A 24,952-nucleotide genomic window follows, 5' to 3' on the forward strand; every position below is an offset into this window, starting at 1 on the left:
AAAACTAACTCCTTGAAAAGTCTTTTTTTTTTTTTTTAGCTTTTTTATTCCAAACGACAGTATTTTGTCTGAGAAGGGAAACATTTCAATTCTGACATACCACCAAAATGTCTCAGGGCATTTGTAATTTTGATGCTGCGTGTTCCCATTTCTTCATAAGACTAGCAAAAATTTGCCTGGTCTTTCTACCCTGAAAAAGGTCAGTGTATTTTTTTTAATATCTAAAAAAAGTGGTTCTGTTAGAGAGCTCTTCCTGTGGAGAAATGGAGGTTTCAGGGTATCACAGCAGTGTGCGTATTTTTTTACTTATATATATATACATACACAGTCTCTCTATATATATATTTATACAGTGTGTATATATATATGTATGTATTATTTTTAGTTGAAAATAAGTTGTCATGTAGGATTTGCAGAAGGTGGGAAAGCCCTTTTTCAGATACAAGCTACCCTATAAAATTTCACTTACGCAGAATTATTTGGTAAAAAAGCCCATAAAGACACACTGAGACACTAGTTGATCTGTGACTATTATTAAATGCCTACCTAAGACATAATCTATAGCATATTTTATCCAGTGCTTCTCTAAACAAAGGGCTTGAATATAGCTGAAAGGTGAAGGTACAGCTTGAATACAAAGCATGTATTCAACTACTCAGCCACAGCACCACAGGTAGAAACTTAACATTCTGGAACAGAAATTCAATTAACTGCCATATATCCTTTTAATCAGTTTAAAAGTGGAATAGGTTAAAACACAGAAGAGGTATTTTCATTCTTAATAGGAGTATCCAACATGGAACAATTCTCAAATACTCTATTGCTAAGAAACATTGATATTAGGTGTTGGTACTTAAATCTCCTCCGATTTGTGGCAGCTCTAGCTCTGTCTTCTAATGAACAATGTTTAGCTTGTTTTTAAAAACTCTTAAGTTCTCTTCCACATCCATGCTACCCCCCAAAGCATTTGCCAATTCAAAATGCTGTTACAACCTCATACAAAGGTAAAGTGGTATTTGTACATACTTGCAAATAATAAAAGGCCAAGTCCAAAAAATATGCTCAAATCATATTGCTAAACCTCAGATCAAGTCACTCTCCATAGAAGCTTTTCTTTCTCAACAAGGCATGCATAGATGGTTACACTCTTTCCTCCTGAATCTCTCTTGCATTCAGGCTGTCATTCCTTTCTTAGTGACTTGACCAAGTGAACAAGATCTGCATGAGCATCCGACTGGTGAGCAAACTACCTCTCCTCCCTCATTTCAAGGCCAGATATCCAGTGTTTATGACACAGAAGCACACTTTATTTATTCATTGCTTTTATTAAACCAATTATTTAATTAATCAGTATAGCTCTATATCCTATAATACGCATAGGGAGAAACACTACACTAAAAAAAACCCACAAACTAACCACTTTGAAAGTGCTTTTCATGAATGCTCCAAGTTAAATATTTCCCTTCTCATTAATTTTCCACAGAAACATCCCATAAATTTCTATCAACTAATCCTAATGTAAACTGGTATGTGGGAAAAGTTACAGGCTGGTAACACTTAACAGGTAAAAACTAAGTGTTAAATTCAGTTGATTATAAGAGATATATACATTAATTTAATTTTAGTTCTTTTTTTTTGAGCTTAGTTTGATTTTTTTCTCCAGATGACTAGTTACAATAATCCAGATTATTGAGGTAATACATGGTTCCCACTTTTGAAAAATACAAGAGTTGGTCCAAATAAGAAAGGATACCATAAAAAAAAGATCAGAAACTTTACAATTGACTCCCTAGAGCCTACTGCCAAATATCTCTTTGAATGACAAGCTAAATCTAATGACGTATGTGGGCCACAGCAGGACTGAGTCTTAAACTTTAGACCAAGTGAAACCACTGTGTTTACACATTTGCCCAAATCCAAATTAGAGCCTAACAACTATTGTTCTGATATTTAACGTGATTGTTGTTGGTTTTTTTTTTAAAACAAACAAACAAACAAAAAACTTTCACACAATGGACTATTGGACTATTGTTGACCCAGAAAATTTCTTGTGGGCAGCAACCTACTCTCAATACAAACTTTAAGAGAAAACACAAGAAATATGAAATAGGGCCACAGAGCTGGCTGATCTTTACTGCTTTCAGAAGCCAGTTTTTTCCATAGGTTGATTAGAATCATAGAATGGTTTAGGTTGGAAGGGACCTTGAAGATCATCGAGTTCCAACCCCCCTGCCATCGGCAGGGACACCTCCCACTAGACCAGGTAAGGTGTTATTACGTTCACACCTCTCTCATTATTTCCAATACAAGGAGGAAAAAAAAAAAAAGCAAATACACAGCCCCCTTTACACACACACACTCTGCAGCATTCAAATATAGGAAATCTAACAGAGCATACATATTTTACCGCAACGCTTTTACAGCCAAGGGCAGCATGGAGCAGTTTAACAATGCCAAATGTATCTTCTAAATGATTTGTAAAATGGTTGCTTAGATGGCTCCGCTAACATTTGTCACGTTGTAGGGTATGTGATTAGGAATAAGCCTGATTTATTATCCTCAACAGTGCAAATGCTGGCAGTTAAATGCTGACCTTGACTAGCCATTGCCATCAAGCTCATTTGTGTCTCTGCAAGTTGGCTTTAGTAATAGTTATATGGAGAATTAATTAGAAATAACAGATTTTGTAAAGAAGAGTCAATAAACCCACAGATAATCCAGCATTTTAAAAGCTGATTATATAGGTTATTATGCTTTTCAAACCAGATGTCATGCAGGAGCACAGTTTAAACAAATGATGCCTCTCTGATGATAAAATGAAGCACTCCAAAGAAGCATAAGCCACAATATGAATCCCAAACTCATTTGTTCCAAGCGCTTTTATTGTTATGAAGTCTAGATGAGTCCTTTTTAATTCCACATCATTGACTTTTCTTTTTCATACAGAAATTTTCTGGTAGTAAAACAAACAGAAGGAATCTGGGTACACTTCAATAAAGTTATGCAAAAACAAAGGTAAAAAGAAGTTGAGATCAGCATCATATTTTCAAGAAAAAGAAAAAAAACACCAACACCTTTAAGAGGAAGAATAATCAGCAGATTCAAGATACAGACTGCCAGCATCTTCCTTAATACCCTCTCATCTTGTTTCTGAAGGGGTGTAACCTCCAGTGAGTCATCTACTGGGGACTGGCACATGAAAACATGAGATTTAACTTTGCTCACACAGATACTGAAACTAACCTTCCCGTGGCCCAAAACAAGAACCGTCTGTTTCAATGGTATTTCACAAGCATGATGTGGATGGCCTGGCTGAACATGGAGACCAGAGCTTGGCCCACCTTTCACGCTCAGGGAAGCTCAGAAGCTGAGGAGGTGGCCAAGAGATGACCAAGAGCCACCCAAGAGCCCTTGGCGCTGCCAAGCCGGTCGTGTCAATGCAGGAGCACACCCACACGCTTGGCCCTCACCAACCTCAATGCAGCAGGTCAGCCAATGCCACCCAAGGGAGACAAGAAACTCCCACACTGAATGACAGTACAGCTACTCGCAACCTGTCCCGAAAAATCAAGAGACCGATTACCAAGTTTCTGCTACCGTGGAAACATACTCTTTTCCTCCTTCAAATACTCCCCTGAATTCTTCCTGGTTTCCACAGTTAATCCTACATCCCCAAGTGCCTCCTTTGCATCATCACTTCTCTAGCAGCTCTCCTAGTATCTTCCTTTAAATCACCGTTCACTCAGTCATCACCATAGATAGCACAACCATCTCTTTTTCACATTAACTCCATTATTTTTGTGCATGTTCACATACAAACAATAATTTGACTGCCCAAGATAACCTATTAATTATTTAGAAAAAGTTATCCTGGTTGTCCAATAGATTATTTGACACAATGATGTTGGTCATGACCTCCACCAGTGGCATGTATCATCTCCCAGATTTTGCTCCATGATGCTAGTTTTAATTGTCAATACTAAGGCTTGACCAGTACCAGTTTCGCCTTGTGTAGCCCAAATTTTTCAAAAAGTTTCACTGCAGGAGGGCACCCTGGCTCTCTCCTATAAGTACTTGCATAAAGCAGATCAGCAGACTGGAAAATGGTATTTCTTAAATGTCAGACTATATAAACCAATCTTCTTGTCAGCAGACCAAGAAAGCAGAGAGAAGTAAAAAGGTGCAGAGATGAAAGGATCAGATTTTCAGAGAAGGCAGCAGTCCCATGGGACCTCAAGAATGCTGAGCTAAGGAAGGACCACTGAAACCAAACCACCCCTGAGCCTCAGCAGCAACACTCCTGCACATAGATGGAGCAACATTTGCCTTCCGATGTTTGGCAGAGATGCATACAAATTGCTAAATAACCTAGCTGCAAATTCTGAAGGCTGAGTTTCTTGGGGCATTATCCTGCTCTTACAGAGATGAAGACAGACATTACAGAAATGGTTATGTTTCCTTGGGTAAAACAATAGGATGCATGCAGCCACTACCAACCCTTATACCTGGCAGCCTTTAAAAAAAGGCTTTAAAAAGGCTTTTTTTTTTTTAAGACTAAATCAACCAAAAACTTTAAGACTCAGAAATCTTGAACAAAATATAAATATTTTAGGAACGCTAACTGTGTACTTTCACATTAAGCTACTTTATTTATTAAGCCCAAGGGTCATATATCACACTTTCGTACCTGGGTCTTAATTATGGTAACAAGCAAACTCTGATGTGCACTGATAGCAGAAAAAGCTCCACCCTTTCTCCCAGCTCCTCCCCAAACCTAAAAAGATTCACTCAGGATTTTAAAAAAGCATTTAAATTGCAGTGTTTATTCTCCAAATAGAAGCTGATGGGTTCTCCTGTGCTGTAGTCACCAGTGAACAGGTTCCTGTATTTAGTTTAACCTTAAGGCATATGTTGATTTTACAAAATGAAGCAAGCGTACTAAGCTCCTTCAGTTTCCATTTACCTTAGTGGATGCTGACAGGACCCAGCATTTTCCTCAACCCAGCTGTAAGCCTTGACTTTTCCTTGACCGTCTCTACTGGTCTTTTGGTAGCAACTGTAATTGGCTATCCAAATCCTACCTCAAAATAATCTGTCGAATACAGAAAAATATAAACTTAAGTGTAAACAAAAGTGTGTTCTGGTGGACTGAAACTGAGGAGCACTTATCTCCTAGGGAAATAAATCTACTTTTTACCCACTGATTTAGAGATCAGATAAGTATAACGTCCTCCTAATATTCTTCTGCAATGCACTTTTCTCCTCTAACTACTGTCACAATGTACCGAGATTCAACTGCCCCAGGGAAATAAAATTTACTTGTTCTGCATTTTTTTAGTACATAAATATAGTTATCTATTGAAATGGAATGGTTAACCTAAACCAGGAGTTTCCTATCTGAAGCAAACCTCCAACTAAGGAAGCCAGAGACCAGCAGTAAGGCTTGCAGCGCATTTACTCCAACTTTTCATATTTGGTCCACTTATAGAATTAGTGCAGTTTAAATGCATGCAATGTTGGTATTTGTGCTGCTGATTATAAATTGCCATGTATTGTATAGCAAGATAAGGCAGGAACAGTTTATCTGAAAAATGATCTAGTTAATGATTGAACGTCTATGGGGAGGCAGGGGCGGAGAGTTCGTTTAACTCTTTCTTTTCCTGCATCTGCTCACCTGCCATTACTAAAAGGAAAGAGACACAGCTTTGAAAATCCAATTTTTCATAGCACCATCTCATCTTCCACCAGTGAAAAACATGTAAACTAATTACGAACCTTGATCACTCGCATACGAGAGCACAGTAGTATTTACTTGGTGAGGCTCTGCTGCCTTCTTGGTCAGCAATATTTTAAAATGGCATAAAATACAGTGATTCAAGTGAGGCTCACCTGCTGATGGGGGCACCAGTGGGAAATCATTACCATGAGGAATTGTAGGCAAGACAAGAATGCATGACTATTCTGCTTTGCTATTGAGGACTTCTAAGACAAAGAAAAATTGAACAAGCAAGGAAGAAAAATATACATAGAAGTCAAATGCAGGGAGATGCTACGTCTCTTTAAAAACTCTCCTCTTTTTAAATAAAGCTCACTACTTTTTTCAAGTTCTTCCCTCAGAGTCTAAACAAGCAACTCCTAAAAATACCTGCCTTTGCTCGAAATCTTTATTTTACGAAACCTTCATTACAGCAACCTGAAATGACATTGATGACCAGAGTATTGACCATTTTCAACCTTAAGAAATGTCATTCTGTTGCAGAGACAAAAATCTACCTGGTATGTCTGGCAAGGGCTAGGCCCCATAAGTCCTAAAAGAATACCTATATAAAAAAATATTAGTTTATAAGAGGAGCAGCTTGGTCCAGTCAGATGTACTTGCCTGTTACAAACTATTTGCTTTATCTTCTGAGTGTACAATACGCTTACAGACAAAGCCACCACACCATTAATGCCCTAACCACACAATTTAAAGTTTACAAGAGTTCTGTTCTGTAATCATATTAAAAAAGAATTAAAATATTTAATAATAGCAAAAAGTAAACAGAACTTCCATCCCCAGTCTACTGGGGATTAAAATACCACAATAGAAAAACCTCCAGAGCAACCATGAAACCATAGGGAAAAAATGCACCAAAGCACAAAAAAAGGTTACCATGGGAACAAAGGCTATTTTCCAACTTGTCAAATAAAAGCCCCAGTATGGCAGACCTTTACTCATAAGAGCAATCCCACAGGCTTCGAAAGGCAACATGTATAATTATTACTTGAGCCAAAAGAATCTAATGGGGGATGGAGGGGGAGTTTGCCCTTTCAACTCCCTCGTGCCCTCCCACATCCAACAAAACAAAAGTAGTATGGACGTTGAAAGCACATTGGCATTATGATATAAGTGTATGCTATATTATAATTCCACATAGGAACAGAAAATAGAAGTAGGAAAGTGTGCACCGTAATCGAAACCTCATAAACAAGGCATAGGGAAAAATGAAAGGCATCAGACAGCTCACAATATTATTTAGTATGAGTTACCAATGCAGAACTGAGTAATAAGACTCAAGCCCATAAGCGTATCAGAGAAATTCCTGACATGAACAGACTTAAATATCTTGCAACATGCAGCGAGTTCTGCGTGCATTTGTAAAAGGAAGGTTGGAAAAAGAAATAATCCACCGAAGATGATCTTACTAATCAAAAGGTAATAATCCTTAATAATGTTAGGCACAGTGATTTACGTTTTACTGGAAGTTTCCAGCTTGGCACTTGTTTCAGATGATACAGTAAAAGCCGAACTCCAACTTTACACCATCTCTGATTAACAGATATTTTAAAAGGCAAATAGTCACATTATTTTGAAATATCTTCTGTGACTTCTAAAAACACTATTTGAAATAATGAAGGTTTCATTTTAACTAACATTATTCCATTTTAAGAAATTCAAGATGTTCATGGTGTTTTAGTGCATACAATTATTACTTGGTATAAGAAATAAGAAGATTCTTGCAGCTCGAGGTTGGAGAACTACACAGATGTTGCAGCAGTTTGTAAATTCGTCTTTTCCACCTTCCTGGCCCCACGGCCCCATTAAAACATCTTCCCAAAACTAGAAGGTGCAAAAGCCAGGGTGACTTCCACTGCTACTTGCTTTACCGTTCCCCTCTTGTCATGTTAACAGGATTTTGCTACCTTTTGACAGAGTAATAAAAAGACAGTTGTGATGTCTGAGGAACACGCAAGGGTTACGGCGAGCAGAATATGCCTGCATTGAGTAGGCAATACAGGGCAAATGGATGCTGGATTCACACCTGTCAGCTTCTGGGAGAGAGAGAAAAAGTAAAGAAGGAAAAAACAGGATAGGAACAGGTATTGAGGTAGACCTTTATGTGGTCAATGCGTGGTGAAGCTGGCCCTCGTGCAACAACCCCTGATCTTCCTGACTGTGGCTTCTTTGCTTGGCTCATTACATCTCCACTGGGCTTTGCCTGTGGCTATCTGCAAACATCATCTAGCCTAGAACGCACTTCCCAGGCTCTCTGACTCTCAGGATGCTTACCAACAGCTCGCAACTGGATTTGCTCCAATACTTTAGCAAGTTCTCCAGCCATCATTTCTTCAAATGACATATCTAATATAAAGGTGCCAGTCAAAGGCTAGGAATGAAGAGCTGATGTTTTCAGGTCACAAAACGAAACCCAAACGCATCACATACTAGCTTTAAGTTCTAGGCATGCAATCCCATATATAAACTGGTTTTCAAGTATAACCCATGTTATGTTTCTTCACCAGTACACTGTGAAGTTCCTCTGTTAAACTGTTCCCTATAGGCCAGCTTTCCGTAGAGGATTCTCTCATCTTTTCACAGAGTAGTCACCAAACAAAGTGAAATAAGAAAAACACTCTTGTTTTCTCTTCATTGCAAACAACCAGCCGTGCAAGCCGCCTCCTCCTGCCTTATGTTCAGGAGGCAAATGTCTACCCTGAACAGGTCTAGCAAGTATGTGAGTAACTCCTTGATCTAAAATGACTAGCTGCTGGTAAAGGGCTCTGTAGTACTTTCTGAGAAAGTACACTGATAGAAAAATCAAAGTTTTGGAAGCATTCTGATCCCAGTCCAACATGTTTTTGTCACAAGTGAAACAGCCTTTTCAGGCTTCTTATCTGCTTATAAAAATGGTGATTAGCAGAGGACATGACAACTAGCAGCTCCAGTTCCGACACGGGCATCACTTCCCACTTGTCCCACCTTGGCTACACAAAGTGACAATTTGCAGAGATCCTTACTTTTATATTTACACCAAGGTAAAGTACAGTCACTCCTGTTGGTGTTGATATTGTTTATTACCACATTCATTTGTACTCTTCAAGTCCCTCTGTTTTCCCTTGCTCACAGTTTATGTGAAGGGTCAGGTAATATGGGCCAAAAGAGAGACACATTAATGATTATTTAACAGCCCTAATTCTCACCCTACTATTGTAGAAGGAGTGCAGATATTCTTTCCATCCTTCTTCTTAACTTAGAAAGCCAGGTAAGCTGAACAACGGGGGGGGGCTGGAGACACAGAGAAGAAAGATATGAGCCACTCATCTTTGTAGATCCTTTCCCTCTCTATTCTCTCTCTTGCAAAAGAGCTTGTTTTGAAATGGACACAGAAAAAGATGTTTTGAACTAATCATCACCATCACCAGGTAGAAAGACGCTGCATACTTGCAGCCGCAAGAGCAATTAGGAAGACAGTATTGCTAGAGCATCTCATCTCATACTCCCAGCATACACGTAACCTGCACGTGTGCAAATAAATGTACCAACTGCATTCATGCTGTACAGTCTTAGAGTGATTTTCAATTTTTCATTTTACATACCCCTTGGATTTGGGTAGGATTATACCTATTTTAGACACCGGAAGATCACGGCAGAGGAACTATTTAGGTCATAAACCAAAACATCATCGGATCTGAAACAGTTGTTAAGAGCTCACCACAGAAATGAAGACTTTGAAACAGAAGTACTATTGAACCTTGGAAGATACAGGTTTTAGAAACTAGACGCAGAGTTAACATTCAAGAATCCCTTTTAAAATTAACAATAATTACATACAGGAAATCCCTGCTTCCGTTAACTAAATAAAAATTCTATTGATAGCCTGTAGAAGGTAAAATCAATTGCATGTGTATTTTTAAAATAATCCAAACCCCAAGTCCTTTCAACCCCCGTTTCCCTATTTTCACAGCAAGTGTAACCGCTGACATGTAATACAGTTATACTGTATTAAATAACTATAGATTTTAACTTTTAAATCAATTAAAATACCCCTCCATTATATGTCAGAGTGAAAAGTAATAGCCTGCTGAGTGCCATGGAAAATTTTGGTCAAATAGCAGATGAGGGCTGCAATCACTGACTGATACCTAGAGCAAAGGCTTTTGGTAATTCTCCCACAAGCAATCACAATTGCTGACAAAGTTCAAATTTGTCTTGACAGGATTGTCAAGGCAAACTAGAAACATTCACAATTGCAAGTCAAAGAATTCATTTTTATTCAGCTGAAATTCACTCTACTGCTCACATACTAATGATACACAGTACTGTACCTACCACTCTTTCTGGCTGAATATCTGAAACCCATATAGCAAAGACTAAAAGAAAATGGGAGCATTAAGCAAAACACAGAAGAACGAAGTTATGTTCTGCAAGTAACCCAGCCCCAGCTCCTCTCCTAAATCCTCTGCTGTCTACCGTCAAAACTCTCTTGCAATATATACCAGGCCTTGATTTTGGAAGGCAGCTTGCATTTAACTTCAGTGGGAATAAGAGCTGGTACAATAATTAAAAATACCACCATCCCTCCCGTTTCAGGAAAAGGATGTTTAACTGTTTATGCACAAAAGCACATTACTGTAGAGGCAAACTGACAGTTGAGTGTGCATAATTATGTGCTTATGCATAAATTTACACAATTTACATAGTAATCAAGGTGTATAGCAGAGTGAGCAAACATTATTACTCGCTCAGCCATCACCCCCCAGATCTCATTTATGCAGCCTGTCTGTCGCACAGACTTTCAATTTTCTATAGTGAGGACTGCAATATTCACAATCACTGTTAAGCCACAATATCACCCACTGACACAACAGGTCCCACAGAGTGCAATTAAAACCAAACAGAAAGAACCTGACGACACACGTTCTTTGCCCCATTAAGCAATTTCTGCCTATTCTAAAACAATCTGCTCCTCTTCCCCCCCCCCCCCCCCGTAGCTGCCAAAATTACTTCTGCTATAAACAGGTGTGCAATATGCAGAATAAGCACTTAGGGAAGAAAGAAGACGACTCAACAAAGAGTACGTTTTGTGGACCCAGGGTTTTGAACCTTGCTGCAATCACAGCGTAAATTAACTTTTATTACATGGCCAGAAGATTCAAGAAGCCCCTGCTACTCCCACTTGCAGCCCTTCAGGCTTCAGACCACTCCAGGCAGCTCCTGGCACAGAAGCCCACCCCAGTCACAGAGCATTAAGAGACCTACAAGTTCTTACTTCTTTCTGTATTCCCACTTAACATATACAAAATAAAGCAAGCTGAGCTCCAAAGTATATGAAAATGGTTACACTATGTTTTTAAAAATATTAAGTTGTTATTGAGGAGCTGGAATAATGAAACTTTGTTTCCTAAGGCTTCTTCCTTCTTGCTTGCAAGGTTTAGTAGGAGAAAAATGCAAACTATCACCTTTCCTCTGGTGGGGGCACTAATTGGATGCCTCTCTTCCACCCTGTCACTTATTTTAATGGAACTAGTAAGAGATAACAGCTAAAATTGAAAGAGGTAATAGCTACCCACTGTCAAATTTAGTTTAAGTTGGCTGACATTCAAAACTTATTAGGTGGGAACACATAGACAGCTCAGTTACATAAAAATTTCCTTAGGCTCTGTCTAGGGTTCTGCTGGACTTGCCACCATAACCAATAACTTGATAAGGAAAAGCGCTCAAAAAGCTATCGTCACTTTAGAGCTTTGGACCCTCACAAATACTTGTATATTTAAATAGCTTCATCTGCTTAATTAAAGCACACGATCCCCTCAGAAGAGCCTGCCCTCCGTCCCACCGAGCGTGTCCAAACACACCCTGTAAGCCCATTCAAACCTTTCTGACCCTCCTTCTTGTTCCTCCAGGTTGCCACCTCTCCCTTTCGTGGTCCACAGCCTCCGGCGCCTGCCTCGCCAGCATGGCAGCACCCAAGGAGCGAGGGGCTGGGGAGCCCGCTGCCACGGCATCACTGCCTTCTCCCTCCTACCCTCCAGGTCTCTCTGGGGAAAGCAGTGGGCAGTCCCACTTTGTGACAGGAGTGAATATTTGAGTTAGCTCAACTCAAAACTAATTTATCATCAGCGACAACAGCATTTATAGATCTTGTTAGCAGTCCTTGCCCCCAGCTCATCCGAATTAAACTCACAGGTAGCTATGCTGCCGTACCACAGCTCGTGACTCCTCTCTTCATCCTCACCATGAACACTGCCCACAGGGGAAACCTCGCTTCTCTCTTCAAAGCGAGCAGACTTAGGCCCAAACAGATCAGATATTGCTTTGTTTCATACTTCTTTTTTTTTTTTTGTCAATCAAAATGACTGAAGCAAAGCATCCACTTCCTCTAAAAACAGCACACAGAAGACATCAGGCCCGTCATGTTGCACACTAGACATGGTGCTACCAGTGATACCTATGGACCTCTGAAGTTCTGCATGCTTCTGGAAGAGTTTCCATTAGGATGATGAATTAAATCCTACTATTCTGTGTAGGAAGAGTGCTTTTTTTGACTTAAGCTGGTAAGAAATTAACCCCATTTTTGCAGCATATTAACAGCTACAGATATTCATCTGATTCAAGTATTTTTGTTTTGCTTGTTTTCCCTGAGTAACGTGTTCTAGTTCTGCATATACCTATAAAAGTCTAGATATTGAATCTGCAAGAGCTTGACCCCAGCAGGTAGTGTTGTCACCTTTGTGTGGTTTTGGACTCCAAATGTGGACTTTCCTTGAAGACATCCTAGCAATATTTCCTGGACTTGCCTCAGAGCCATTCTGATTTTAATGAGTCCACAGAAAAGGCTTCAGGCAGCACACTGTCCATCCTTCTCTTTGAAAATCTACATCTGTGCTCCTGTATATACAGAAACAGCATTTCTAAGCCGAGTATTTGAAAACACTTGTAAGAACTTGACACCTAAAACCCTTTCCAGGCCTTTTACCCCAGGAAGGACTCAAAAGACCGTCCAAGAGGAACTGGTTAATGCTTGGAAGAAACAAGGCTGTTATCCAAATTTCACAGTCATACAGAGGAATGTTAATAAAAGTAAATGCATACCAAGCACTTGTTTGAAGTTCAGCGCTTCTTTCATTCCAGAAACACTGCTTTAATCTTGCAAATGCTGCTCTGCCTTTTGTTATCCTCTTTCGTGACTGTGTTGTCAAGCGCAGCGCTCAGGCAACTTGCTGCAGAAGTAGCAGAAATTACCTACAAATGTCAAGCCTGTGCTGCTAACGTGCATATTTTCTAGTGGAGTGAGGCTGAAGTAGGACCTCAGTTTTCCTCACAAAAGTGCTCAGGCCAAGCTGTTTGGCATAATAATCTGGAGAGTCAGTCATTTCTGGCTCTCAAGCATCTGGGAACCAACTGTAGTCGCTGGCAGAGCACAGGCTGCAGGTTATCAGCTGTGCGACCTTGGATTTGATGCAAAATCGCCGAAAGTTGAAAGTTAGCCCAACCCCATAAAATGTCATGCAGTTTTCCCTATTGCAGTCTACAAACATGTCAAGAAGCACCTCTGTCTACAAGACACCAAGGCAGATCAGGGTGGGGATGAAGCCCTGCTTTGTGCCCTTCTGACAGGGCAAAGCTGCGATGTTCTACCTTGATTGAAAACACTTGCCAGAGTTGCCAATTCAAGAGCTTGCCCGAACAGATGAATTTTGCTGAAGCCTGAAGAAACCCTTGAGCTTAATGGTATTACAAGCTTTTGTTTACTTGACAGAGACGATATACAGACCTTTATTCTCAGCTTTTCTGAGATTTCCTTGGCTGCAAAATTGCATTAACTGTTCCTCAACCAAACCAAACCTCTGGGTCTGCTGACCATTATTCCAGCAAAGGTAGAAGTTTCTTTTTCCCCGCAAGAAGTGAATGATTACACCAGTTTCCGAAGCATGAGCTCTATTCTTTTTGTAGAGTTGAATCTCAGCATCCTTGAACTTCTGAGGAATCACTTTCTTGTCCTTGATGGCTATAAACAGTTGTGCCTTTGTCAGACCAGGTGGGGCCCTCTAACCAACTACTCCAGCAGAAGTACCACAAGTGCCTACTGCCCTTCTCTGCAGTATTTACAGGATAGATAAAAGAGTTTGTGCTGTTTTGCTGTCAGCTGCTCTTGGGTGGGTAGGCTGGAGAACTTCATTTAATGCTTCATCAGAGATGGCAGATGGACATTTTAATAAACTGGTGAAGTGTTCATGGCACTAATTTGGGATTTCCTTGTAGCTGGTTCTCAGTGTCAGACCATCTTGACTATGGACTGATGCAACACCACTGAATTTACAGCCACAGATTAGTTTTAAGCAGCCATAGAAGCTCATAAGTTCTCGTGCCTTTTCTGCCATTACAGTTACAGTTTAAAGCAATGGCAATTCTCCAGGTTTTTGCATGAACTGCTTGTGCGGCCACAACAAATTCAATGGTGGCCACAGTCAAAGCATAGCTGATAAGCTTTTACCAGGCAGCCCCAAATGCAGGCCATAGGGGCTGCCTGTGGTCACTGTGATAGCTGCTAAAAAACACTGGTCCCAACTGGCAGCAGAAGGTATGACAATTAAATAAAAATACAGGCAAAAAATAGAAAATAAGTGGCTTTCATAAATACTGCAGATACTGATTAAAGCCCCCCAAAATGCATAATGCAACTGGCTGTGCCCCTTAAGGCATTTGCTAGCTATCTTAAAGTTACTATGGTTGCATGAAAAGGAAAAAAACCCACAAACTATGATATGAAGAAAGTCTAAGAAGTCTATGAATGAATATTGATAAACTGCTGATTGTGATGTGCCATAATTATTCTTAGAGCATGAGGTCACAATCCTAAATTATGAAACTGCTGAAATAATATTTTTAAAGTTTCATCTTTCCCTTATGCATAAAAATCTCTGCTAAGCCTGCAAAATCTTGACCTCAAATTTAAGGACATTATGCTACTTTAATAAATTATATAGAAGGCTTGACTTGTGATCAAGAAAATATTAAGGCTTGGGTTATTATATTTTACATTATTTCTTTACTCATTAAACTTGAAGAGCTTTCATTAAAAATACAGTAATTCAATTCACTGCCATATTATTAACAAAACATGATATACATATTTGAATTCCAATGCTGGGGTAAACTACATACTGAATAGCTAAAATCTAGACAATGTAAAGGAAAAACACAATCTTTTATATAAAGCAAGGGCTTCAACCTTTTAACTTAAGGCCAAAGTTATTTTAACAGGTATTGTGTCCTAAAAAAAACCAACCCACACTTGTTTACGGAAAAAAAATGGATTACTTTGGATACTGGTGTCTTAAGCAAATACACTTCAGTTTTATACTTAATTAGAATTAGATGGGAAAGTTTGTTGGTGTCTCCCATCCCTCTTCAAAATTTGACATGTTGATGCTGTTCCTGATAAGGCCGCAGTGTACCTGTTTGCATGATTGAGAAGTTATCCACCAAGACTGTTACTCAAGTGCACAAGTATGGCTATCTCTCCAATTAACTATTTATGAGCTGCTCCACTGCTCTAGAAAAAGTGCACTGCTATCAGAAAAGAATTGCTCATTAGAAACCAGCTTGTTAAGGTATTTTTAAGTATAACAATGCGATTTCAGTAGACATACGCACATTATTTTTTAAGGAGAAAAGGAACAGAAGCATTTTACTCTGGAGCCGAGTGGTTTAAAATTTTAATGAAGAAAGGATTTAAGACTGTATTATAGGAAACAACGTCTCATTGACAGAGATGTAGTTAAGATAGCCCTGCAGATCTTTTCCATCTCTTATTTCTGTGCCCTTTTACCCGGTGCACGCATACGCTTCCACTCCCTCACCGCACCAAACCAGGGTGGGCACAGTCTGAAGACTGGCCAGGAAGACTAGGTGCTGCTTTCACATGACTCCTCCTGTAAGGGAGGATATCTGCCACAGCTTCCCTTGACATCCAAAATCCTGCTTGGGAATAACTCTGCACTCTGAATCCGAAATCCCTCCCGTCTCAAATGGAGCAAAAATGAAATTAAAAAAAGAAAAGTGGGGTGGGGGGGTAGGATGGGAAGGCAAACCTGTCCTGGTGTAACTTTATTGAGTTGCTAACTCTTGAGAGTTCTCCGAGATACTCTGGTTATTACTGATGGTACAGAAAGATTATACACATCAGTTTTGTATTACTGCAGCCCTCAAGCTTTTCAAGAAATTCAAGTAAAAGAATCACTACTACTTGAAGCTGTGCCCTTTGTTCCCAGTTTTCTGCAATTTCCTTATTAAAAGTACTCAAGACGCCATCTCCTCAGATGCCCTACCCTACCAGGTAGAGATATTTTGGACAAATTGCAAAAGTATTTCATAACTAAATCATCAGATTGATGAGTGACACTAAAGCACTACGTGTCAAACTGTTACTGAACTTCACCTTCTAAATTACTGTCTATGCAGTTGTTTCAAATGCATATAGTTATGTTAGTCCAAATGAGCTTGTTGCTTAAAATACTGCTGCATCCCACACGTTTGTTCCTGGAAGATAACATGATGAAGCCCATCTGAAATACCGTCTGGCACGTTTACCTGTCTCAATCTCTCACATTATTTTGCAGCATCCTCCCCTGCTGCGAGTTCATCAGAACAACGTTTCATGCAACATAGCATGCAATTAATCATAGTCTACATGAGGAGACATTACCTGAAAATATAATAAATGCAAAACCTTGTTATAAATTGCTAATACTCTGATGCTAAGTTATTGCTCACACTTGATCCTAACATTTACCCACCCACATGTCCAGATCTCTGAGGATGACTCTAGTGATCCAGCTCTTTACCAGATTACTTCTGTATATTAAGGTTGTTAGTCCAAAACCCTTTCTTTCCCTGTCTCCCACCCCTCTTCTCTATGTCCTCATAAACAATGCCATCTAAAACCAAAATGATATGCAAGAATAACAAAGGGCAATATTGAGACTTAGTCCAGCAAAAGAGTCAAAGTACGATGTTTTCAGCTGCTGTATGGCTGCTAAATCCAATCCTGTTAGCGCCACTTCAAAACCATCTCAAATTACATACAAAAATGCTATTCTGAGCTACTCCAAAGTTTTGTTATAGATCGCTGTCAGCCTGCAGAGGGGAGCTATTAGACCAGAGGACAACTGACATGTGTAAAGAAGAATAATCCTCCACCACCACCCACCACAAACCTCCTTAATTCACTACAAGGAGTGCATATGAGATACAGAATAGGTCATACAGGTATCCACAAAAGAAAAATTACTCTCTCCTGGTTTTCCCAGTAAGACAAAATTAGTGTTGAGATGCGCGATCAACTCCTTAACGTACTACCACGTCGTTTATTTATATAGTTATTATCTCCCTGTATTTTCCAATAATCTTCTAGCTTTTTGCCTTTCAGCTGAAGGCAATCTCTTCACATTTTACGCATCATGGAGCCAGAATGAGTATCAATGTTTAACAATGATTCCCTGAAATCTCTTGGGAGAAGGGAGGGAAAAGATAGGGAAAAAAAGAATTAAGGAGTATATTTACTCCTATCTCTTGTCATTTTACAGTAACATGGAGGGGAGGGGGGAAAGGAGAAAGTCTAATTTAGTGGTCTGAATGATATATTGGAAGCTCTACATGCTTCCAAGGCTACTTCTAAAGAAAGTTTTATGCATATGCAAGTCTGTTCATGGAAAGATACCATATGCTTATAATCATTTATCCTTTATACAATGTATACTTCATGAAATTTGTATGGTCGTCTTTTTTTCTTTTTTCTTTCCCCCCCTCCCTTAACAGTGAGATTCACAGATCTGAAAGGATGTTAAATACTAAATCTGTAAAAGTTCATGACAGTCTATGGCAAAACTCCCATTCAGTTTGGATTAAATATATTTGGTGAAATTCCAAACAAGCCTGTCAATACGTGCACAAACGGGACTGCTGGTTCCCCCGGAGAGAGAGATATCACTTGTTTGCTCTATGTTTGCTCTTTGAAGACCTTTATGTATAAATCAACAAGAATGCTATCTTGATACGCAGAATACTTCTGCAAGTGCTAGAAGTTGAATGTGTCTACTCAACTGAGAAAGACTGAATGTCCCATGCAAAAGTTACAAGCACTAAGTGTGATGCTGTACAACTTTTGCTGTAAATTTATGTACGAATTGAAACATGTAAGAAAGCCAGTCTCTTCACTGGATGTCTACTCCTTTTATAGCTAATTTTCAAATTATTTGAGGAGAGTTCACAGATCGCAAACAATTTTTCACTCTGTTTCCATCTCCCTATTACAGTTAGGGATGAATACACAAAATCTTTTAAACCTTCTCCTTCTCCAGTCTGGTCAATATTTCTTAATTACTTTATATTGAACTATCGCTTCTGCGGTGTTATAATGTAATTCAAGCTTTAAACTTCAGTATGTTATGGACACTAGAAGAGTTACATATACTTTTCACTTCTAAGCTTTTACTTCAAGAGTTTTTCCCTTGTGACTGCTTTATAGTTTGTATTCCTTTCCCGATTTCCTCAAGCTTTTCTCTTAAGTTTCAGAGGTTTTCTTCCACTCTTCTGCATACTAAACACATCTCTGGGCAGGATTTAAAGGGCTCAGATGTCAGGTATGTAAACTATTTTCCCTTTAAGAGCAGAATTGGCACATTAGGCTATTCCAAAGATAAGTGTATTTGAGGCAGAAACTTGCCTTTGAGTTTTATTCTCTTCTATCAGCAATGCCATCTTGATAATCTTGGCTATGGTAAAATAAGAAGTGTTGTATTCATTGGCTAATTTTTTTTTTTTTTTTTGCTAAGTGTGTCATCATAAAGTTTGAATATACTGCACTATATGTTCATGTATTTTTCTATCCAGTTCCCCATGTTTTTTCTAGATTTCTTCATCAAAATATAAAACTTGGAGCTAGTTTTCCATCTTCTCATCTCAGTCAGAAATTGTATATGCAATGCCTGCGCTGAAGTAAAAATACTGCCTTTGGCATTCGTGGTTATCTGCTGAAGCTTACTTCTGTGAATAACCCAGAGCATTTTATCGTAGACCCGTATTCAAACTAAACTGACTCTGTAATCATCCATAATTCAGAAGCAGCACCTGTTGGGTTTGTATTAACAACTTGATACTTAAGTAAAGAAAACTCTTTGGAGCTGGAGCCAGCAAAAATATCCTGCTCTAGCAAATCCTATACTGACCAAAGTGAGACTGGTTTCACTAAATTATGCCAAGATTTTCACTTTCAAAAAAAAGCATAATGAATAGGACAATCTCCAGGCAAGATGTTCAAAAGTTATAAGAGACCAAATTATTAGAAGATATGCTTAGAAAAGTTAAGATACCAGTTTTGTGAAAAAAGACAGACAACTCCCACCCCACCACCATTTCTTCCTCTGTCTAAACATTTCCTCAATTCCCAATAGAGTACATCTAAAGCTAATCTGCTCACTGTGGTGGGCATTGCTTTTCAGGCAGCCACACAGAAAGCAGCTACGTAATATTTCTATCAATATGCAATATTCAACATAGTGTTAGTTCTTCAAAATTAACTGTTTTAAATGATAGATGCAAATACACTACTTACACTGATATATGTATATCTCAAAAATCTAGCTTGGATAGGCAGACACACTTTTGTTTGGGAATGAAGACCGGCAGCTCAGTTTCCTGACACAAGTCAAGGTCAAAATTCTGCACAGTCGCTTACTAGAAAGTAGTACTTGAAGATTTGGAAAGCCAGAAAAATCAGTTTTGATGCCATCATAACTCTGTGATGTATGTAGCCATAGAGCTTGTTAGTTGCACTGCTTGTAAATTACCCCATAACACAGTGAAGTTAGAACACACAGAAGAACGGTTAGCAAAATTTTCCAAGTGACTTCTATATACGAGGAAGGAAAGGTAATTTTTAACATCATCTCCGATCACAAATTAAAGTCATCTCAAGCCTTCTGTAACTTACAGCAAGTTATAAGGCCAGTCCAGAAGTTAAGGAGCCCAGGTCAGATGGAAGAACATCAGGATTGTCTTGGCACCAATGGCTATATGGGCTTGTAAAATGGTTCTACATGACCAAACTATCGTACGCATATTGAAGGCTGCTTTTCCTTAGTGTCACAGGTTCAATGATCATGACCAGACTTAATAGATACATATTTATATAACTAAAATTGTAACAACAAATATAATCAATACATACATATATAAAAGATACGGTACCATACTGCCCAAACCACAACACATACAGTTGGGTTTTTTTTTTACTGTACAGTACAATTTTACTTCTAGGTCTCAGAGTTATGAAAATAAAATAAAAAAAATTAATTATGGAGACAGGTGGGACACAGCAATATTTCCTTTCTAGTATTGGTTTCCTTGAAGATTAATAGTGGACAGAAGCACTTAAATCAACTTGATTCTACACTACTTATAAATTTAACACTGCCATTTTACTCTATAAATGATCATCAAATTAAGTGGCTATGAAATACGTTTCCTCCTTTTTTTTTTTTTTTTCTTTTTTAACCTCCATCTTGAGATAGACCACTAAGTCATCAAATACAGAGATAACAATGAAATGTCACAGGGAACTTCAACTGACATGAAAACAACCATACCCAGAAGAATCCATCTTCCCAAGGCAGGTGATCGCTACAAGATAACCTGACAGCCACCTCAGCAGATATGAAATATATAATAATAAAAAAAAAAAAAAAAATCAACACTTAAATATGCAGGGAAGGGTCCCATGCTGGTGGCTATTTCAAGGAAGATGGCATAACAAGAAAAATCAACATGAGAGAATGCTGCAGAGATTTCCTGTTCAGGAAAAAATACTGCAGCATCAGTCCTCAACTCTCAGGACTGACCCAAATGAAAAGAGAAAAAAGAAATTTGAAAACATTCCTTCATCACTTATTATTATGCCTCCATGTATTTCTTGTATAAAACAAAGATCGCATTCAATGACGAATACAGTCCAGATGCTGTAGAAAGTCATCTCATTCACCACTCCCTACCAACATGTTCCTGGAGAGACAGAAAGCCAAATCAACTGTAGGTCAGGGACTGGTTTTCCCTTGTGAAGCATTGTGAATTCTGAGGGGATGATACTCCTCCATGCCAAATGGACATGATTTCTATTATCGGCCCTTAGTGATGGGATAAGCCATTAGTTCAGTTAAGAATAGAAACAGAATCCCAAGTCATCCATTCTACAACCACATTAGAAATTTTCTGCAAGGATTCTTATTTCTATTCAGCAGCTAAAGAAGTTGACAGATAGGTCTTGAGCTCTTTTTATTAAAATCTCCAGGGACGTTTCCATTTCTGGTTTATGGTGATGTGAATTTGCCCTATATCTACTTAGGGCACTCACGGTTTTTGAGCCTCAGAATTAAAAAGTTATTGATTATAACCAGATTGAATATTCAATTTAAACACTGAAGATTTTGCTTTTACAAGGACTGTTAGCACAAGCAAATGCAGGGCTCTGCCTCCGCAGCCACCCTCACCTATGGGATCAACCACTGCTCCCACTATAGAGGTCCTGCCATGGCATCACAGAGGTGAGCAGTATAACCATATCTGTATAATCTCGGATACATAATCCAATCGCTGGATGGGTAGGAAAATCCCTGAGCCCAGACTGAAGCCCCAGTTCCTAGTATTACTCAAATATCCAAACCCTGAAGATCACAAGAGGAAAACTTTTTCCAGCAGAGTTATAATGCATCCAGCCAGAACGCGAAACCAGTTTAACTACCATCAACTGAAAGGAACAAGAAGCAGGGCAGGTTGAAAAACAAAACAAAACAAAACACGCAAGCACTTCAGAGGCTTACACAACAGTGTTTATAATGTGCTATATCCACCCAAATCCAGAGAGCACACTTCTCAATCTATCAGGATTCCCAAACCATGACATTGAGAGCACGATGAAAAGGCAAAAAAAATTACACAAAAAAACTTCTGATACAAGTAGAAGAAATACAATCTGAATATGAAGAATCAATTTCACTGAGTTCAGCAAGCTGTGACCACTTATTTAAGTCTCGGTCTCACAGTCTTAAGTAAGATCTGAGTCTGAGATCCACGATAACATTTCTACCTAATTTAACGTAGGCCAGAAATTCACTTCATGATTGATGTAGTACACCAGACCAGCTACTGAGCTGCATTACAAAGTCCTTCCCTTAAACCAACCCACAGACAATTTTAGCCACACAGCCAGAGCAAGAACCTGAGCACCGTTGAAGCAAGAAGCCACGAGGCACACATACTCCTGACAGAAATTTAATCCTCCCAGAAGAGCACATTTTTGCAATTAAGGAGAGACCAGTAAAATCAAGCTTAAACATATTAAGTACTAGCGAACTACAAATATTTTTTCCACAAACCTTCAAGATCAAGAGGGTAGAAAAGACCAGTATTTTTTTTTTTTAATGAAATTTCAGTTATATTCCCTCTTTCATCCTGTAATCTTTTCTGTTTTAGAGTTGGAGAATAAAAAAAAAAAAAAGAAAGAAAAAAAAAAAAAAACCAAACCAAAACCAAACAAACCAAAACCCAAAACCTGAGATTGCTTCAGGATACAGGTTTCTTTAAAACACACATTTCAGTAATGTGTGTATTTCACTGTAACTCGAAGCTAGGGAATAGTTAAGCAGTGATTATAATTTACTGTATGCAAAGAGGAACTGTAATAACGGTACATCTGGGCAGTGGGCTGAAGTAGCAGAGAATAAATAAAGGCCAGGGGATGTTTTATTCCATCTCTTCCACACTCCTCAAGGACGTGGCAGCTTGCATTAGAGGACAGCAGCAAGGCAAGCACTCGCAGCGTGACAAAGCCTGCACATCAACTGCACCTACACCTTTTCTAGAATGTTATGTATGTATACGTATGTACGTATATACACACATGCATATATAGATACATCACCAAATAAATTGTCTGCAGAGTTTATTCCTCCATTGAAGGTGCAGGCTGTTCATTGCTGAGAGCCAGAAGCTCAATGCCATCAGGGTGTAGACTCTGATCACAACTCGCCAAGACACAGGAGCTGCGCAGGGGCACTGCTGCACCCAAACTGTGTAACGCTGGTACGTAACTCTCCATAAGTTTATCACATTACAGTTACCCGTATTGAATAAGCAAATCCCCATAATCACCCCTACGCAGTCACCTGCCCTCTTGCGGAGGACATCTGATACACTAGGGTCAGTTGAAAGAAAAAAAACAACAACAACAACAACAAAAAACCCACAAAAAACAACCCACAAAAAAAAAAAGCCACCCAACCAAAACCCACAAAACGTACAAAACCTCATGAAAACTAACATCTGGTATGTGTGCAGGATGACTATAAGTTCTACAGCTACAACTCCAAAATACCATTAAAAGTTAAGGATAATATATTAATTACTCCTGCAATGCATTTTGCATTTTTAAATTTTGTGGTAAAGTTAAGTAATACCAGGGGAACAGCAGCTACAACTAAAACTGCCCAACATTTCTGTTTTTATTGGCACGGGGAGAGAAGTTTTTGTTTGTCTGCTTGTTTAAAACTAGGCATTAATGTTTTTCAGCATGGGTGTGTTTCAGGAAAAATGCTATAGCTGTTTCTGAAAAACTAACACGAGGGGAAATCACTGTTTTGACGGTTTCCAAATTTCTTAAAACTGACCCTTTTAAAACTAGTATTTCCATGTTTTAGTGTAAAGACTTTGAATTGACCTTGGAGTCAGAGGTGGTACTTTTTCCAGCCTGGGCAAAATACACTCAAACCCACCCCCTAAAAGCAGTGTTTGCACGCACTCAATAGGGGTTCACAGTATTTGGCAGCAGTATTTCCTCTGTAGATTATTTACACTGAGCAAGCTATAGATGAGGGCCAAACAAAGTCTGTTCTTCTCCCTCCCTCTGTACAGATGCTTGTTCTTGCTGTCGTGAACTGATGCACCCAAACCGAGATGAAGGACGCTTAATCTCACCTCATCTCAGCAAATGCAGCATTGCTGTTATGCAAACTGGAACGGAAGGGAAGGTCCCAACCTGAACACAAAGGGACCAGGACAGGCAATGATAGTTATTCGAGGCTGCTGAAATGCAATGAGTGGATGTAAATGCAGTTATTACAAGAAGGACCAGCTGAGAACATACCAGCAGAGACAGAAGACAGCAGCAGAAGAAAGGAGGGGACAGAATATTGGGTAGAGTGGCAAAAAACTCTGCAGCAATATGGATGGAAATACAGGGTTATTTAGACCATAGTCTGGGATTAGGCAGAGGTGAAGACTCCAGGACATCCTGAATATCTCCCTGCGCCTTATTACTTGTGGTCTCTTTCTACAGTGAGTCTGTTAGCAAAAGCAGCAAGGTCCATTTTTAAAATTCAGTGAGTCACATGGATCATAGAATCAACTAGGTTGGAAGGGCCCTTTAAGATCATCAAGTGCAACCATTAGTGGATGCCAACACTGTTCCATGAAATGGAATTTATTTTCATCAACTTTCTTAAGAGGTCTCAGAAGTACTTGTGACTGTGTAGCTCTTGTGACTGTATGCAATCTTATTTACTACAACTCTGCTTTGTGCGCAGGATGAATGAACCATTATCTGGACAGCAAATTTGGAGAAGCAAATTCAATATATTCTATAACTGAAAAATTTACCGTTAGGATGGAGCCTGTGCCTCCTTTATTTCAGGAACCTGAAACAAGGCTGGAAAGTTTTGACAGAAGACGATCAATGTAAGTTAAGGAAGTACGACGTCTGACTTTATCAAAACTGAATTTATCGTAAGTTTTCCACATGCTATAAAATAGATACTTTTCATACAAATACATACTTTTCCCAAAGATTTCTTTTATCTTTGAACCGTGAAAAGGCTCCAAAAAGCTAAGCTAGCCAACAGCACACATTTAAGGTAATTTGCAAACTGTGCACCGAGTTCATTAATACTGACAATTTAACAAACAATTTAGGCTTTGAATTGATTACAGTTTTCTACAATTAAACTCCATTTACATACTTTGAAAATGCTTACAGAAAACAGTATTTACACCTTTACACATGTGGAGTAATTGTAAATACATGGAGTCCAGAAGAATTTACGACTTCCTTATAGCACCCCAAACTGTTCGAATTTTGGATCG

Source organism: Vanellus vanellus (assembly GCF_965231255.1).
Source record: "Vanellus vanellus genome assembly, chromosome: 4".
Lineage (NCBI taxonomy): Eukaryota > Metazoa > Chordata > Aves > Charadriiformes > Charadriidae > Vanellus > Vanellus vanellus.